Here is a 17,796-nt window from a genome sequence, read left to right on the forward strand (position 1 = left end):
CAAGATGGTATCACCGTTGATCCTGCAAAGATAGACTCTATTCTAAAGTGGGAAAGACTAAAGAATGTCACTGAAGTTCGAAGTTTTCTTGGGTTGGCAGGCTACTACCGTCGCTTTGTAGAGAATTTCTCACGAATTGCTATGCCTTTGACGAAGTTAACAAGAAAAGAAGTAAAGTTTATGTGGGATGATAGTTGCGAAGAAGCTTTTAGAGAATTGAAGGAAAGATTAACTTCGGCGCCTGTTCTCACTGTTCCTAATAGTGAGGAACCATATGTGGTATTCACTGATGCTTCAGGTACTGGATTAGGAGGTGTCCTCATGCAAAACGGCAAGGTGGTTGCCTATGCTTCTCGACAATTGAAACCACATGAGAAGAATTACCCTACACATGACCTAGAACTTGCTGCGGTAATCTTTGTCTTGAAAATTTGGAGATGTTATTTATATGGCGTAAAATTTGAGTTATACTCAGATCATAAGAGCTTGAAGTATCTTTTTACTCAAAGGGACTTGAACTTGAGGCAAAGAAGATGGGTTGAGTATATGGAAGACTATGATTTCACTTTGCAGTATCACCCCGGGAAAGCTAATGTAGTAGCTGATGCACTAAGTAGAAAGCCTCATAGTACTTTGGCATGTTTGGCTCTTGAGGAGTGGAAAAGGACAATCACAATGGGTGATTATAACTTGCAATACTATGAAGGGGAAGAAGTAGCTTGTATCTCTAACTTAGTGGCTACACCAGTACTACTTCAACAAGTTAAGCAACGTCAGTGGCAAGATGAGAAATTAAGACTTATTTGGAACCGAATCCAGGATGGTGAGCAACTAGATGGGTGGACAGTTAATGGTGAAGGGTACCTATACCATATGGGAAGACTAGTTGTTGCAGATATCCCTGAACTTAGGGAGACCATTTTGATTGAGGCCCATAGATCCAAATTCGCTGTACATCCTGGAAGTACAAAGATGTACCAAGATTTAAAGAGACAATATTGGTGGGAAGGAATGAAAAGAGATGTGGCCAGCTTTGTAGCTAAGTGTATAGTATGTCAGCAAGTAAAGGCCGAGCATCGAGACCCTCGTGTTTACTTCGGCCTTTGCCTATACCGGAATGGAAGTGGGACAAGATTACCATGGACTTTGTTACCGGGGTTGCCATTGACACCTTTGAAGCATGACGGCTTGTTTGGGTTATTGTTGATCGTTTGACTAAGTCTGCTCATTTTATTCCAATCAGGAAGGATTACAAGCTTACCAAGCTAGCTCGACTTTATGTAGACAATATAGTTCGACTACATGGAGTGCCTTCAAGCATTGTTTCTGATAGAGATCCTCGATTTACATCAAGGTTTTGGAAGGCCTTGCAGCAAGCCTTAGGGACTGAACTTCACTTGAGTACTGCCCATCATCCACAGACAGATGGACAGTCTGAGAGGACCATACAGACTTTGGAAGACATGCTTCGCTCTTGTGTTTTGGATTTTGGAGGTAGTTGGGGAGAACACTTGTCACTGGTGGAATTCACATACAACAACAGCTACCAAGCTAGTATAGGCATGGCTCCTTATGAGGCCTTATATGGGAGACCATGCAGATCGCCATTGTGTTGGGCAGAACCAGATGAGCATGTCACCATTGGACCCCAGATTATCACTAGTACCACTGAAAAGATTAAGGGAATCCAAGAAAGACTTAAGGTTGTTCAGAGTCGTCAAAAAAGCTATGCCGATCTCCATCGACGGGAAGTTGAGTTTAATGTTGGTGATTATGTCTTCTTGAAAGTTACTCCTATGCGTGGCGTAACGAGATTTGGAGTGAAGGGTAAGCTAGCCCCGAGGTATATTGGACCTTTTGAGGTTATCGAGAGGATTGGGGAGGTCGCTTATCGATTAAACTTACCAGGACATGTTCATAATGTGTTCCATGTGTCTATGTTGAGGAAGTATACTCCAGATCCATCACATGTTATTGAGTATGAGGCTATCCCTCTTCAGGAAGATGTGACTTATGAAGAGCAACCTGTCAAAATCTTGGCAAGAGAGCTAAAAGTGTTAAGGAACAGAGAGATTCCAGTAGTCGAGGTCTTATGGAGGAACCACAGGGAAGACGAAGCTACTTGGGAGATAGAGTCCGAGATGTATATGAAGTATCCTCATTTGTTTAATTTTCAACTTGAGGTTGTACTTTAAAAAATTTCGGGACGAAATTTCTTTAAGGAGGGGAGAATGAAAAGACTCGGTTTGACCGAGTCAAATGTATTTATATATATATAAAATAATAATAAAATAATATATATATGTATATAAAAAAAAAAAATTTAATTATATACAGATTTCGTTTTCTCTCTCTCTCTCTGTTTATATATTTATCTATCTTTCTCTCTTTCTCTCTCTTTAAAATACCAAAAAAAAAAAATAAAACCCATAAACCTCCATAACCACCACACTCCGGCGACCCACCTCCGGCCACCGTCCGACCCAACGCACTGGACAAATTGAAAGCCCAAGTGCCGGCGACCTCACCCCCCAAGCGGCGCCGCTCCTCTCGCCGCCGTTGACTCGGGATCGCAAGTCAAAGTTTGGGATTTCAAACTTTGAACGGGTTTTCCGGTCACCTCCGGCGTCCGTTTGACGAGAGGTTTTCACCACTACACTCAGCTCGTCGAGGAGAACAACCTACACTAAACCATTTTTCCCGGTTCGCAACTTTTTCCGGTGACATTTTTGTAGCTCCGCCCCTTTCCGGCGACTTTCCGGTGACCTCGTGTACCGTTTTGACAAACGGTTGGCATGAGTGTGATCTACTCGTCGAGGTGGTCGTTTTGATATATACTACTCCTATTTTCGGCGACATTTCCGGTACACCAATTTTTACCGCCACCGATTGTTAATGTGCACCGCTTAGGTGAGGTTTCGGAATCCCAAATTTTAAATATAGTCATATTATATGTCGTTGGACTCGGTTTTGAATGTAGAATGCGATGATGATAATTATTTAATCATTTGATGGTATAGGTGAGAGTAATATGTAAGTTTGGACTAAACAATTGGAGCTCGGGACTTGAGAGCTTAAGATCGTCTTTTGGAAAAAAAAAAAGTTTAACGACTCGGGAGAGGTAGGGACTCAACTTGATTTTTGGACTTGATTTTTATATGCGTTGTATACATTAGACATATTCCAATTTTTATGATTTACAAAATTGTTTGAAAAATTGAAAACTTAATTTGCATATTTCTGGACTGTTCTGGGGCACCGAGTGCCAAATATATTTTTGTGTGCAAATATTTATGCAGGTTATGATTTTTGAGTTTATTCAAAATACAGCTGTTATGCTGCCGAATTTTCTAGAAAATAAAAAGGAATATATTCTTTTGTTATGCTTATTACTTGCCTGCTTTGGTTATATTGATGAGAGCCATGTTGATCATGTTCGATGCATATTGTTGTTTCACGACCTAGTCTCTGTGTCATCATAGGTAGATCAGGTGTGCACTCACCTGTAGGTGAAAGACCTAGAATCTGTACAGGAGTGAATTAAATCTGAGCCCCGTTATTTATGGTGGGTATCAGATGCGACTACCCGGTTTTGGATGTCGTTTTCTATGATTTGGTATTGAGAGCTAGGGGTCTAGTGGACGGTGTGATATGCATTTGACGTTTGATTTGTGATTATTTGTGGTCTCTCTATTTTATTTGTACATATTCATACTGTTGATGAGACATTTTATTTTTATAAAGCTAACCATGCAGGAATTTTATTAAACCAAGGGTCCTTTGATATTAGTTGTTTTCCTACTGGGCTTTATAAGCTCACCCCCCTATTTTCTCCCATTCCAGGAACTCAGTTTGATGCTAGTGGATGAGGATGGTACTGTTGGGAAAGGAATGTCGTTATTAGTTTAGTCATATTTTACTCTTTCACCTTCTAATGAGACTGATTTTGTATTTAAGAACCAATGGATGGTCTGGATGACTTAAATTAGCTATGTACTAGTTAGAAATGAGAAATGATGGATGCTAGGTATTATTTTGGTATTTTATTGACTTATTAAATCTATCTATTTGGTGATTACATAACTGTGTGGGATATTACTGTTCTCTTATATTGATGAGTGGTCCTGATTTTTATTACTAATATATTTTTATTAATATAGGAGTTAATCCATTCTTTTAAATTAGTATTTTGTAAAATAAATAAAAGGATCATTTATAAGCTTTATTTTCCTACAAGGGTCAAAGTGTGACCTTTGACCACCCAAGTTATGGATATTACACATCTGCCACAGCCTAGGGCTCGGGTCGTGACAAGACACCTGCTGTTGAGTGGGAGTAATGAGTAGGTATCAGATTAATCCAGGAGAAGAACATTGGAAGACAATCTAGTAAATCTTAAGATTAAGAAGAGGAACTATATGTTAGTCAATAAGGGTGTGTTTAAAACTCTTAGACTACACCACATCAGATTTCAAGACTTGCCTTTGTGCTAAAAAGTCTGCTGATAAAATGGTGATTACTCTGGGGGTGGAGTAGTGATTTTGGAGAAGTATAAAAACCTATCTGAAATATCTTAGTCTACCAGAGAGAGACTGAATGTTAAAGTTGCAGGAAAGATACTTATTTAGTCTTAGGAAAGTTCTATACAATTGTGGCACCGTTCCAACTTGTCTTAACTACTAGTGTTAATTTCCTGATTAACCAAAAGTAGTTGCCAAAGGTATAGAATCTAGTATCCCAAAAGAGTAGACATATAGAGAGGAATTTCACAATATCAAGGATTTTTTGATTAAGGGAAGTAATGGTGGAGAAAAGGTTGTTGTTAATTCAACCTGTCAGATCCTATTACGAGGAGTTTACTACTACTACACTTGATTTGTATATCAAGGTGTTAATGATTATTTGAAATGCACATTTTGTTTTATATTAGTGCAAGTGGGAGTTTGTTGGGTTTTATGCCATAAATAAAACTCATTTCAATATAATCAGATTTACTTATTAATAAATATAAGAAATAACATTTTATGTTGCATGGTTCACATGATTTTTGTCATGATTATATATAATGTATAAATTCTATTTAAGTCCAAAACATATGAATTTGTTAATGATTATAGTGTTGTCAGCACAGTGGAATATAATCTTAATTATATGTTCGAAAGTTTATTCCCTGAATTGTCAGAACACTGGATTTAAACTGACATGGTATAATCACCGATAGGTATTCTTACACCTTGGAAAAGTGTTATGTCCTTTCCAGGACATTGGCAAAGTTTACCAGTATCGGATGTATGGAGTATACATCGGAAGGGACCGATATTGAACTTTGATTAGATATATTAAAATTTACCGTACTATCTGTTCAATTTAATATCACATGTTGATCCTAGATCAAATGATCTTAATCCCGATATAATTAGGTTCGATCTCAAGAGTACTATACATGTTCTTTGATTTGTTAGTTAAGCCTACTTTTGGGTCAGGGTGATACGTACATTTTGGGAACATGATAATATAATTGAGTGGGAGTAGTGCTACCATAAATATGGAATCTATAACTTCTATAGGAATTTAGAAGTGAAACGATGATATCCTTCGAGCTTGGCTAAACATAGATAAATGGTGGAGATCTCATTTCACTTTGCTGAAATATCATTTATACGGAGCTAAGTGTTTTAAGGATAAAATACATTGAAGGTGTACCGGTAACTTAGTGCCTTTTCAATGTAGATCATCTATTAGATGGTCATTGATCACATTAGGATTATAACAATGGATAACTAATGATGTGTCCATATCATGGAACATATAGAGCGTTCTATATGACTGAGAATGCAATTCCAAGTTCTAAGTGTGGATTCAATAAGGAATTTATAAGTTAGGGAATTTACTTGGTAAATTCGGTTCAACTTATTGGAAGCTCGGTTATATAGACCCATGGTCCCCATACTAGTTGAGACCATACTACTTGTAAGACTCAGTTAATTGATTTTAATTAATCAATTATAATTCTAAAAGTTAGACTATGTCTACTTTATGAATTTTCACTAAGCAAGGGTAAAACAGTAAATAGAGAGTTTAAAGGGTATATTTATTAATTGGCAAACTTTGATTAGTTTTTATTAATAAATAAAACAAATGACAATATATTATTCAATAATTAATTATAGTTATTAAATAATTAGATTTGACATTTATGTGGTTGAATGAGAAAATTGGCAATTTTGGAGAATGGGAAACTAGGAATGATAAAATAGGAAAGTTGTAAAAGTGAGAGCCTTGTTTCCTTATTCCATGGCCGACCACTATGCTTCTTATTTCTCATTTTATGTTTCATTTTTAAATGCCAAGTCATTCAACCTTAACCCTATGTAGTATTCTATAAATAGAAGGTAAAGGTTTCAGGTTTTACACACAAATTACTGTATTATTTTCTTTGACTCAAACACTCTGAAGCCGCCACTCCCCCTCTCTTTCTTCTCTGTTTTTCGAAATTCCTTTGAGTGATGAGTAGTGCCCACACACATCAAGTGGTACCTCAATCATAGTATGTAAGGCTATGGAAAATCAGCATCAAAGAAGGAGAGAAAGAGATCCAGATTCAGATCTTGATTATGCTCTGCTACAGAAAGGAATCAAGGGCTAGAGATCTGAATGGAAGGAGTCATTATATTCCGCTGCACCCAATGTAAGGTTTTCTTAAACTCTTATGTGTTTATTTCATTGTTTTAGAATTCCTATTAGGATGTTAATAAAACATACTTGGTAGTAAATCTCGATCCTGGTAAAATAATTTCCAAAAATTATTTATTTACCGCTTTCCATTTTAGGCAGTATGTAAGCATCTAGAGTACTTATGTGATATGTGATGCCATGCTTAAAATGTTGTATGTTAAGTGTTTATTTATGTGGAGTAAATAGTTGAGTTAGGGTTTAAGGCAATAAGTGCATAAGTGTGGTATTGGTGCTTAACTCGCTGGGGTTGTTGATTACAAGGGTACTTGTAAAATGGACCCTCTGCAATCATCTAGACCACAGGGTGAGCAAGTAGAGCTTGAGGTTGACCAAACCAATCCACCGACACCGCCTGCACCTCCGCAGAATCCCGGGGATAATGCGGGGGTTGGCAATGCTAATCCTTCTGTTGACTAGCAGCAGATGTTTCAAGAAATGCGAGGTATCATACTTCGTGAAGAGGAAGAGTTGCGCCAATTAAGGCAACCAGCACCGGCTGCCCCTGTTGAGCAAGTGTTACCACCAGCACCTGTGCTAGTGGTGGGTAACCAGGGGTTTATTATGTCGCATAGAGATTTTCGTTTGAGCGATTTGTGAAGCTACAACCTCCGACTTTTCTAGGAGGTACTAATATAATCAAGGCCGAGTAGTGGATGAGTACAATCACCCGTATCCTTGACAATATGGGAGTGACAGGAACAAAGAGAGTGAATTGTGCAGCTTTTATGTTACAAGATCATGCCCGCGTCTGGTGGGATATTGTGGGATAGACTCGTGACGTCAGTGTGATGACTTGGGATGAGTTCAAGAGTCTGTTTGAGGAAAAATTTTATAACATTGCTGTGAGGACTTCACACATGGAAGACTTTGTGAAATTAACTTAGGGGAAGATGTTTGTGCCCGAATACACTCTAGAGTTTGATTGGCTGTCTAAGTTTGCTGGTGATCTGGTGCCCACAGATTTCACCAGGAAACAGAAATATGTGAGAGGAATGAATGCCACAATCATTCAGGACTTGAAAATTACCACTTCACATGACACTTTGTACAAGAAAGTTGTAGAGCTAGCCTTAATTGCTGAGGAGGCTGAGCAACATGTAATAAAGGAATAGATTGCAAAGGATGTCGTCATGGCATCGAATCCTCCTGCTAGTGGTAATGTCAGTAAGGGGACCGACGGTGGTAACCCTGATCACAAACGAAAGGCTGATGCTTCCGGAATATCAGTGGGTAATAGAAAGTTTCGGGGAAATAATGGTAGCCGTCAGGGCTGCGAATCTTCATTCCGATCTTATCCTGAGTGTCCTAATTGTAAGAAACAGCATCAGGGTGAATGTCGGGCCAAGACTTGTTTCCAGTGTGGCATGGTGGGCCACTTTATCAGAGATTATCCTCAGGCCAAGAAAGAGGAGCCTAAGAAGAATACTACTCAAAACCCGGGATGACTTTTTGTTGGGTTTTATGCCCTAAATAAAACTCATTTCATATAATCAGATTTACTTATTAATAAAGATCAGAAATAACATTTTATGTTGCATGGTTCACATGATTTATTTCATGATTATTTGTATATAATGTATGAATTCTTTTTAAGTCCAGAACATATGAGTTGGTTAAAGATTATAGTGTTGTTAGCACAGTGGAATATAATCTTAATTATATGTTCAAAAGTTTATTCCCTGATTTGTCAGAACACTGGATTTAGACTGACATGGTATAATCAGCGATAGGTATTCTTACACCTTGGAAAAGTGTTATGTCCTTTCCAGGACATTGGCAAAGTTTACCAGTATCGGATGTATGGAATATACATCGGAAGGGACCGATATTGAACTTTAATTAGATATATTAAAATTTACCGTAAATATCTATTCAATTCAATATCACTAAGTTGATCCTAGATCACATGATCGAAATCCTGATATGGTTAGGTTCAATCTCAAGAATGTTACTCGTGTTCTTTGATTTGTTAGTTAAGCCTAATTTTTGGTCAGTGCAATACATACATTTTGGGAACACGGTAGTGCAATTGAGTGGGAGCGCTAACATAAATATGGAATCTATAGCTTCTATCTGGCAAATAGAAGTAAAGGATGATTTCCTTCGAGCTTAACCAAACGAAGATAAATGGTGGAGATCTCATTTCACTTAAGTGAAATATCATTTATACAGGGTTAAGTGTTTTAAGGATAAAATACATTGAAGGTGTAGCGGTAACAGTAGTGCCTTTTCAATGTAGATCATCTATATAGAGGATCATTGATCACATTAGGGTTATAACAATGGATAACTAATGGCGTGTCTATATCGTGGAACATATAGAGCGTTCTATATGACTGAGAGTGCAATTCCAAGTTCTAAGTGTGGATTCAATGAGGAATTAATAAGTTAGGGAATTTACTTGGTAAATTCGGTTCGACTTATTGGAAGCTCGGTTATATAGACCCATGGTCCCCATACTAGTTGAGACCATACTGCTTGTAAGACTCAGTTAATTGATTTTAATTAATCAATTATAATTCTAAAAGTTAGACTATGTCTACTTTATGAATTCTCACAGTTTAAGGATGAAATCGTAAAGAAAAGGGTTTTTAGGTTTAATTATTAATTGAGAGACTTTGCATGTCTAATTAATAATTATTTTAAATGAAAATATTATTTAATAATCTATTTTAGTTATTAAATAATTAGTTTTGACATTTAAATGATTAGAATTGGAAAAATGGCATTTTTGGAGAAATAGAAATAAAATTGAGGAAACTGCAAAATCCAAGTGAGGCCCATTTCACCCTATGGCCGGCCACATGGTTTGAGTTTTCCAATTATTATTTTCAATTTTTAATTGCCATGTAATTGCTAATCAAAGCCTAGCAAAAATAGGAAAGTGGTGGATCACACTAAATAAGGCAGTTAATCAATTACACAGTAAAAGAGGAAACTGTTTATTTGGAAAGTTGTGCTCTCCCTTCTCCCTATATAAAGCAACCTTTGTTCTCTTCTCTTGTAAGCCATAAGCCACGAAATTCAAGAGAGAAAAATTCGAAATCCTTGTGAGATGAGTAGTGCACACACACATCAAGTGGTATCTCAATCATAGTATGTAAGACTATGGAATTTCTACATCAAAGAAGGAGAAAAGAAGACCCACGTTCAGATCTTGGTGATGCTCTGCTACAGAAAGGAATCAAGGGCTAGAGATCTGAACGGAAGGAGTCATATTATTCCGCTGCACCCACTGTAAGGTTTTCTAACTTTATATGTGTTTATTTTCATTGTTTTAGAATTCATATTAAGTTGTTAATCCAACATACTTGTTAGTAAATCTAGATCCTGGTAAAATAATTTCCAAAAACTAGCACCAGAGCCATGGTAATGATTTACTTTCATGTAATATGAATTAAAACGATGATTGCATGTTTTTGTGTTGATTTGGATGGTTTCATGTGGTTTATGTGTTAGTTGATGAATGTTGATGTTGTACAGTTTCGTTTTCCATGAAAAATATTTTTTAAATTTTTGAAAATATTTTATTTGGATTCCTTGTGAAAAATTAAGCAATTTTGTTTTTTACGGAACTCGATTCCGATAAAAATTGAGAAAGATATGAATTTTGGAAAATCGGGATTCAAGGCTGTCAAGGGTGGTGCTCATGCGCACCAGACCCTCGGATCAGCCTTCCCCTCCGCGCGCGTAAGCCTGGGCGTGCACCCTGCAGTTGACCGAGTTTTCTCGGTCAGGCACCCTGCAGGCGCCGAGCTTCCTCGGCGTGAGCACTCCATCCGCGCGCGTGACAGGCTGCTAGCAGCCTCTCCTGGGCTGCAGATGCAGCCTACTGGGCTGCTTTCCCAAAAAAAATTGCGATTTTTGGGGTTTTTCCCCAAAAATCCATTTTTTCATGGGATTGTTTCCCAAAATTCATTTTTCCTTTCTTAAATATTTCTAAATTGAAATGTTTCCAATTTTAAATATTTTCAATTTGGAATTTTTCCAATTTTTAAATATTTCTATTTTGGATTGTTTCCAATTTTTAATATTTCCTATTATGGTCAGATTTAAAAATTTGTTAAGTTCTTTAATATTTATTTATTATTTAATTATAAGATTAGATCTTTTGATATTTAAGATATTTTAAATTAAAAGATAACTTTGTCTTTTTATTTAAAATATTATATTAAAATTATCTTATATGACAAATTAAATAATTAATAAATTTGAAATTAACATAGATATTTTTATAGATATACTTACCATAATGTTTTTTTTTTCAAATTCAAAAATTTGTTATTTTGTTAAATATTTAATTATTTATAAATTATAAGTTTAAAAATGATATTTTTTCTATATATATCATTTTTTTCTTATTAGAAATTTATAAATCATATCTTAAATATTTAAATAACATAGATATTTTTGTAGAGATTTGAATATTGCTTAATTTGAGATATTTTGACATATAATTATGGTAAATATTATTCATTTATTATTTTATTCCTAAAATAATAATTATCTAACCAAATCTATTTTAAAATTGGTTTATTTTATTAAATTATAAGATCTGAAAGTGATATTGAAGATTCTTTCCTTTCAAATCATTGATCTTATTAGATATTTAATTTAATTTGATTCAAATAAACCTAGATATTTTAAAATTAGTTTCCTTTATTTGGTTAGTTTAAGAATAATAATTTAATTATATTAAAATCCTATTTCACATCTGTTACATGGACAATGTTTGATTATATTGTTTATTCAAAAACTCTTTTTAACAAACCTATTATTTATCTGATCTAAATTGCTATGATTAACTTGTTGACAGATCATGATCCAATGATCTGATTTTAATCATAGTTCAATTGACGATAGATCTTATAAATAATTTGTAACAGGTAAATTTTGTACTTCTTTCTTCTGTGAAAACCTAGTGACATGATAGGGCCCATCCAAATCATTCGACCTGTGTGAGCCTATATGTTTGCTATTGGGCTTAGATGCATATAGGAAGCTCATTTAAGTTTTTACTAAGTAAATGGACTATGTTGCTAAAATAAATTTTGACATAAGGAAATTTATTTAGGCCCAATTAGATTTGGGCTTATTCAATGAATAACAATTGTTTATTTTAAGGTTAAATTCCTCTCTTTTGGGCCTTGTGTGAGAGTTGGGGGCCATAGAAGTGGGTACGACATACTGAACCCAGCTCCCCCTCACATGAACTACCCCAATTGTGAAGGCCCATTTGCCTTATTTAAATAATTGTATTAGGTTAATTGTATTAGTCTAACCTAATTAAAATTGAATTAGCAACATAATTAACTTTTAAAATATATGAAATTTATTTTTCATGTAATATTTTAAAGTTAATTTTAGAAAAACACTTAGTCAATGATATATTCTAGATAGTTATTTCTAGTACTAGTTATTATTTCTAATATTAAATAGGAAAATATCATTGATTGTGAAATTAATTGTCTCATAATTAATTTTGGTACAATCTAAGTTTAGAATATTTTCCTAGTATTAAACTAGAATTAATAATTAAGTTTCCTCTTTACTTAATTATTTATTTCTTGAATTTAATACATTTAATTAAATTGAAAATTCAATATCTAAGTTGATTTTCATCATGATACTTAAATATTGTTATTTTCATGTTATTTAATTAAAGTTGAAATTATTTTAAGTTTGGATCTTATTTCAGAATAACTTAAGTTTTAATAATTTTCAAAATATATATTATTTTATTTTATTAATCATTTCCCAAAATTTCGAAATTGCATCACCTTGATGCAGAAATTTCGAATTTTATTTGAAAAATAGATTAAAGTTGAAAATTATTTATTTAATTTTGGACCAACTTAAATCATTAATTTTTTCATTTAATGATTGATTAAAACAAATGAACTAAAATATATTATTATTAGAAATTGAATTAATTAGTCTACGAAAGTCTAGATAGATATTATCTGTTTTGCTTGAAGTATTTTTCTAGTGTATTTAATTAAATAGAAAATTAATATTTAAGTTGATTTTTTTAATCATGATACTTAAATATTTGAAATTTTTCTTAGATATTTAATTAAATAGGAAAATTATATTTTTTGTTGAAAATTACTTTTTATTAATTTTGGGCCAACATAAAATTAGAGTCATTTTCCAGGATTTATTTTTATTTTATTTTAAAGTATTTTCGAAAATGCAATATATATTTATAGAAAATTAAATTTGAGTTGTAAATTAATTCAAATTAATTTTGAAACAACTTAAATTGAATAATTTTCTAAATATTTATGGAAATTATTACTAAGATGGAAATAATTCATGTTATTTATCCATCTAAGTATAATTTATAAATATTAAATTAAAATTTATATTTGAAATTTTTCATTCTAAATTAGAAATTTTAATTAAATAAATATATATTTAAAATAAATGGATTAAAATAAATATTAGAAGAAAATACAACCCTTCATTAAATAATGAGCTTTATTATTATAAGGATATTCGATCTCCATTGTTGGTTTTACATAGCTATTGTTTTAGTGAGTAATCCTCCCTAATGGAGGAACGTTCATTAGCAAGTTAGCACCGTTTAATCTCGAAAGATAAGTAATCTTGTAAGTTTTTTATATAGTTTATGCTCACCCTAATGGTGGTGACTGTATAAAACTTGCAAGAATATGAAACAATGGTGGAAGCTCATAAGATAGAATAGCCTTGACTCTCGCCTAAACGGGACAACGCGGATTCCAATCTTGGTCGAATAAAAGGTTGCTAGAATGTTGATCATTTTAGATGAGCTGACAACTCTATTCAATGAATGGTAGCTTTGACTCTCGCCTAAACGGGACACTGATATCATTTTGTTGAAAACCTTGGAAATTACTTAGGATTGTATGTTTTAGTATTTTCACTTGTCATTCCTACTTGCTATGTGCTTCATAATTTCTGAATTGTGTATGAATTTGTATTGAACCATGTTATTTTCTGTTATTAAATTGTAGTTTAATTTCGAATCTTCATTGTTGGTCTAACTTGATTTATTTTTCTAATGAGATAAATCCCTAATGGATTTTCACCATTAGACTAACATAATAGTGTTAGATCTCGAAAGATAAATATTGTATATGCAACATCTAATTTGTTCATCAATTGATGACACCTTAGACTAGTGTTTTACAATATGAAACAAGAAGATTGTATAAATAAGATTACTTTGACTCTCGCTAATCGGAGCATCGTTGGATTCTTATTTAAAACGAAATTATCCTAATTCCTCTTAGCTTATTCATTTCGAATTAGCTTAATGACATATCATTGGATGAATGGTCTATAAATCATATAAAGTCTTATTTTCTCTTAAGAAATTAGATGATGCATATGATTATATTCCCGGAATTCTATCCCTAAATGATATAAATCCTCAATCTTAGAAATCTCCTACTTGTATAGGCAAATCATAGAGTTAGATTAGTAGTGGTGGTCCAAGAAAGAGTTACTAATTATACAGTTACACTTTCACAAGTGTTTAATAACCATTTTCTTTCAATGGATTCAAACTGTATGAGTTTAGTATTCTTTGACCAGAATCCACTTGCACTATTCTAAGAACTCTTTGATGTAACTAAAGTAAGTCATCAAAAGATACAACCACATTTTTCATAAATCTATGGCATTTGTATCTTGTTCATAGTGGTTTTGACAAGATCATTCTCTGCAAAGAGTTAATATGCCTATATCCACTGAAATTAAGTTCATCTCATTCGCAGATGGATGTACATTCAGGGGTTGATATGAGTTTTTGTTGTATTCTGAAAACGATCACTCTAGATTTTACCTTACGCAAAAGAAATTTGAAATGTTTGAAAAATTTCATGAATTTCTAGCAATGGTAAGTGGTTAAAGATCTTGCGAACTGATAGGGGTGGAGAAAAAGTTAGTAGATATGCAGTTCAAAGATCATTAATTTGATTTTGAATTATATCCAAACTTACCTCCCTAGAAATTCGAGTTGCATACTGATGATTAGTTACTAGTCGTTGCCTAAATCCTTCTATGGTAATAAAATTTCAGAATGATGCAATGGTTGTATACTTAATGTAAATCATTACTAGATTCATGGATGACCTAATTGAAATCTTAAGAAAAGCTAGAACTGCTAACCTTGGTTTGCATGTTTGTTAGCTATTCTAAGTGATTAGGGGTGGAGCATCCCATAGTCATTAGATAAGAAAGTGTTTGTTTAAACAAATACTACTTTTCTAAGAAAATGACTAAGTCTGAAAATAAAGTAACAAATAAAGGAGATATTTTTTCTTGATTCCAAAAGTATTCTATCATCTTATTTTACAAGATGATCCCACTGCCTCTGTTGTCTTAATACAACTGAAGAGGTCTATACCATTTAGTTTTCTTTGACATAGTTCACGGTACCTTGTTGTAGTGGGAGAGTTTCTAGGAACTCACCTTCTTATAACTTGGAAGACACTAGTGATTAAAATCCATTGTGAGTTTAAACAAGTAATGGATTGTCAAGATAAGAAACTAAGAAGAAAGCCAAGAGAACTATGGTTTGATCCATTCACATGGACTAACCTAAAGTTTGCTGTTACAAGGACATGAAAGGAAATTTTCGTAAATAAGTCTATTCAATGGACTTAACAAAACTTCCTGTTCCTAGTATTATAGGTTTGAGTTTATCTAAACCTATGGCTTGTGGTATACCTGGAAATTACTTACTCTAATGCAAGCATGAGATGCTGATGCATTTTCTTTCCAATGGAAATTTATAGAAGCTTCACAACTTCTTAGATATAGATTTTATTTATCTAAGGAAAAGTCTCAACTATTCCAGAAAAGATAAAGCCATGAAAGAATTCTTAAGTCAACAGTGAGAGGTCTCAGATATGCTTTAGTATGCCTTAGACCAGACACCTACTGTTGAGTGGGAGTAATGAGTAGGTATCAGATTAATCCAGAAGAGGAACATTGGAAGACAATCAAGTAAATCTTAAGATTAAGAAGAAGAACTATATGTTAGTCAATAAGGGTGGTTTTGAAACTCTTAGACTACACCACATCAGATTTCGAGACTTGCCTGTGTGCTAGAAAGTCTGCTGATGAGATGGTGATTACTTTGGGGGTGGAGTAGTGATTTTGGAGAAGTGTAAAAACCTATCTGAAATCTCTTGGTCTACCAGAGAGAGACTGAATGTTAAAAGTTGCAGGAAAGATACTTATTCAGTCTAAGGAAAGTTCTATACTTTTGTGGCACCGTTCCAACTTGCCTTAACTACTGGGGTTACTTCCTGAATAACCAAAGAGTAGTTGCCAAAAAGTATAGAATCCAGTATCCCAAGAGAGTAGACATATAGAGAGGAATTTCACATTATCAATGATTTTGTGATTAAGGAAGAGTAATGGTGGAGAAGAGGTTGTGTTTAATTCAACCTATCAGATCCCATTACGAGGAGTTTACTACTATTACACTTGATTGGTATATCAAGGTGTTAATGATTATTTGAAATGCACTTTGTGTTTTATATTAGTGCAAGTGGGAGTTTGTTGGGTTGTATGCCCTAAATAAAACTCATTTCATATAATCAGATTTACTTATTAATAAAGATCAGAAATAACATTTTATGTTGCATGGTTCACATGATTTATTTCATGATTATTTGTATATAATGTATGAATTCTTTTTAAGTCCAGAACATATGAGTTGGTTAAAGATTATAGTGTTGTCAGCACAGTGGAATATAATCTTAATTATATATTCAAAAGTTTATTCCCTGATTTGTCAGTACACTGGATTTACACTGACTTGGTATAATCAGCGATAGGTATTCTTACACCTTGGAAAAGTGTTATGTCCTTTCCAGGACATTGGCAAAGTTTACCAATATCGGATGTATGGAATATACATCGGAAGGGACCGATATTGAACTTTGATTAGATATATTAAAATTTACCGTAAATATCTATTCAATTCAATATCACTAAGTTGATCCTAGATCACATGATTGAAATCCTGATATGGTTAGGTTCAATCTCAAGAGTGTTACTCGTGTTCTTTGATTTGTTAGTTAAGCCTAATTTTTGTCAGGGCAATACATACATTTTGGGAACACGGTAGTGCAATTGAGTGGGAGCGCTAACATAAATATGGAATCTATAGCTTCTATCTGGCAAATAGAAGTAAAGGATGATTTCCTTCGAGCTTAACCAAACGAAGATAAATGGTGGAGATCTCATTTCACTTAAGTGAAATATCATTTATACAGGGTTAAGTGTTTTAAGGATAAAATACATTGAAGGTGTAGCGGTAACAGTAGTGCCTTTTCAGTGTAGATCATCTATATAGAGGATCATTGATCACATTAGGGTTATAACAATGGATAACTAATGACGTGTCTATATCGTGGAACATATAGAGCGTTCTATATGACTGAGAGTGCAATTCCAAGTTCTAAGTGTGGATTCAATGAGGAATTAATAAGTTAGGGAATTTACTTGGTAAATTCGGTTCGACTTATTGGAAGCTCGGTTATATAGACCCATGGTCCCCATACTAGTTGAGACCATACTGCTTATAAGACTCAGTTAATTGATTTTAATTAATCAATTATAATTCTAAAAGTTAGACTATGTCTACTTTATGAATTCTCACAGTTTAAGGATGAAATCATAAAGAAAAGGGTTTTTAGGTTTAATTATTAATTGAGAGACTTTGCATGTCTAATTAATAATTATTTTAAATGACAATATTATTTAATAATCTATTTTAGTTATTAAATAATTAGTTTTGACATTTAAATGATTAGAATTGGAAAAATGGCATTTTTGGAGAAATAAAAATAAAATTGAGGAAACTGCAAAATCCAAGTGAGGCCCATTTCACCCTATGCCCGGCCACATGGTTTGAGTTTCCCAGTTGTTATTTTCAATTTTTAATTGCCATGTAATTGCTAATCAAAGCCTAGCAAAAATAGGAAAGTGGTGGATCACACTAAATAAGGCAGTTAATCAATTACACAGTAAAAGAGGAAACTATTTATTTGGAAA

The 17,796-nt window shown here is 33.6% G+C and overlaps 1 long non-coding RNA gene across 1 annotated transcript; it reads left to right on the forward strand.

Moving 5' to 3' along the window:
* The first annotated feature begins 1,913 nt into the window (after positions 1-1,913).
* LOC133035819 (uncharacterized) lies at positions 1,914-4,083 on the forward strand. The gene is made up of 2 exons (XR_009686933.1): positions 1,914-3,121; positions 3,844-4,083. It is a non-coding gene; the product is annotated as an uncharacterized LOC133035819 (long non-coding RNA).
* Positions 4,084-17,796: the final 13,713 nt, after the last annotated feature.

The sequence above is a fragment of the Cannabis sativa genome, chromosome 3 (assembly GCF_029168945.1).
Source record: "Cannabis sativa cultivar Pink pepper isolate KNU-18-1 chromosome 3, ASM2916894v1, whole genome shotgun sequence".
Lineage (NCBI taxonomy): Eukaryota > Viridiplantae > Streptophyta > Magnoliopsida > Rosales > Cannabaceae > Cannabis > Cannabis sativa.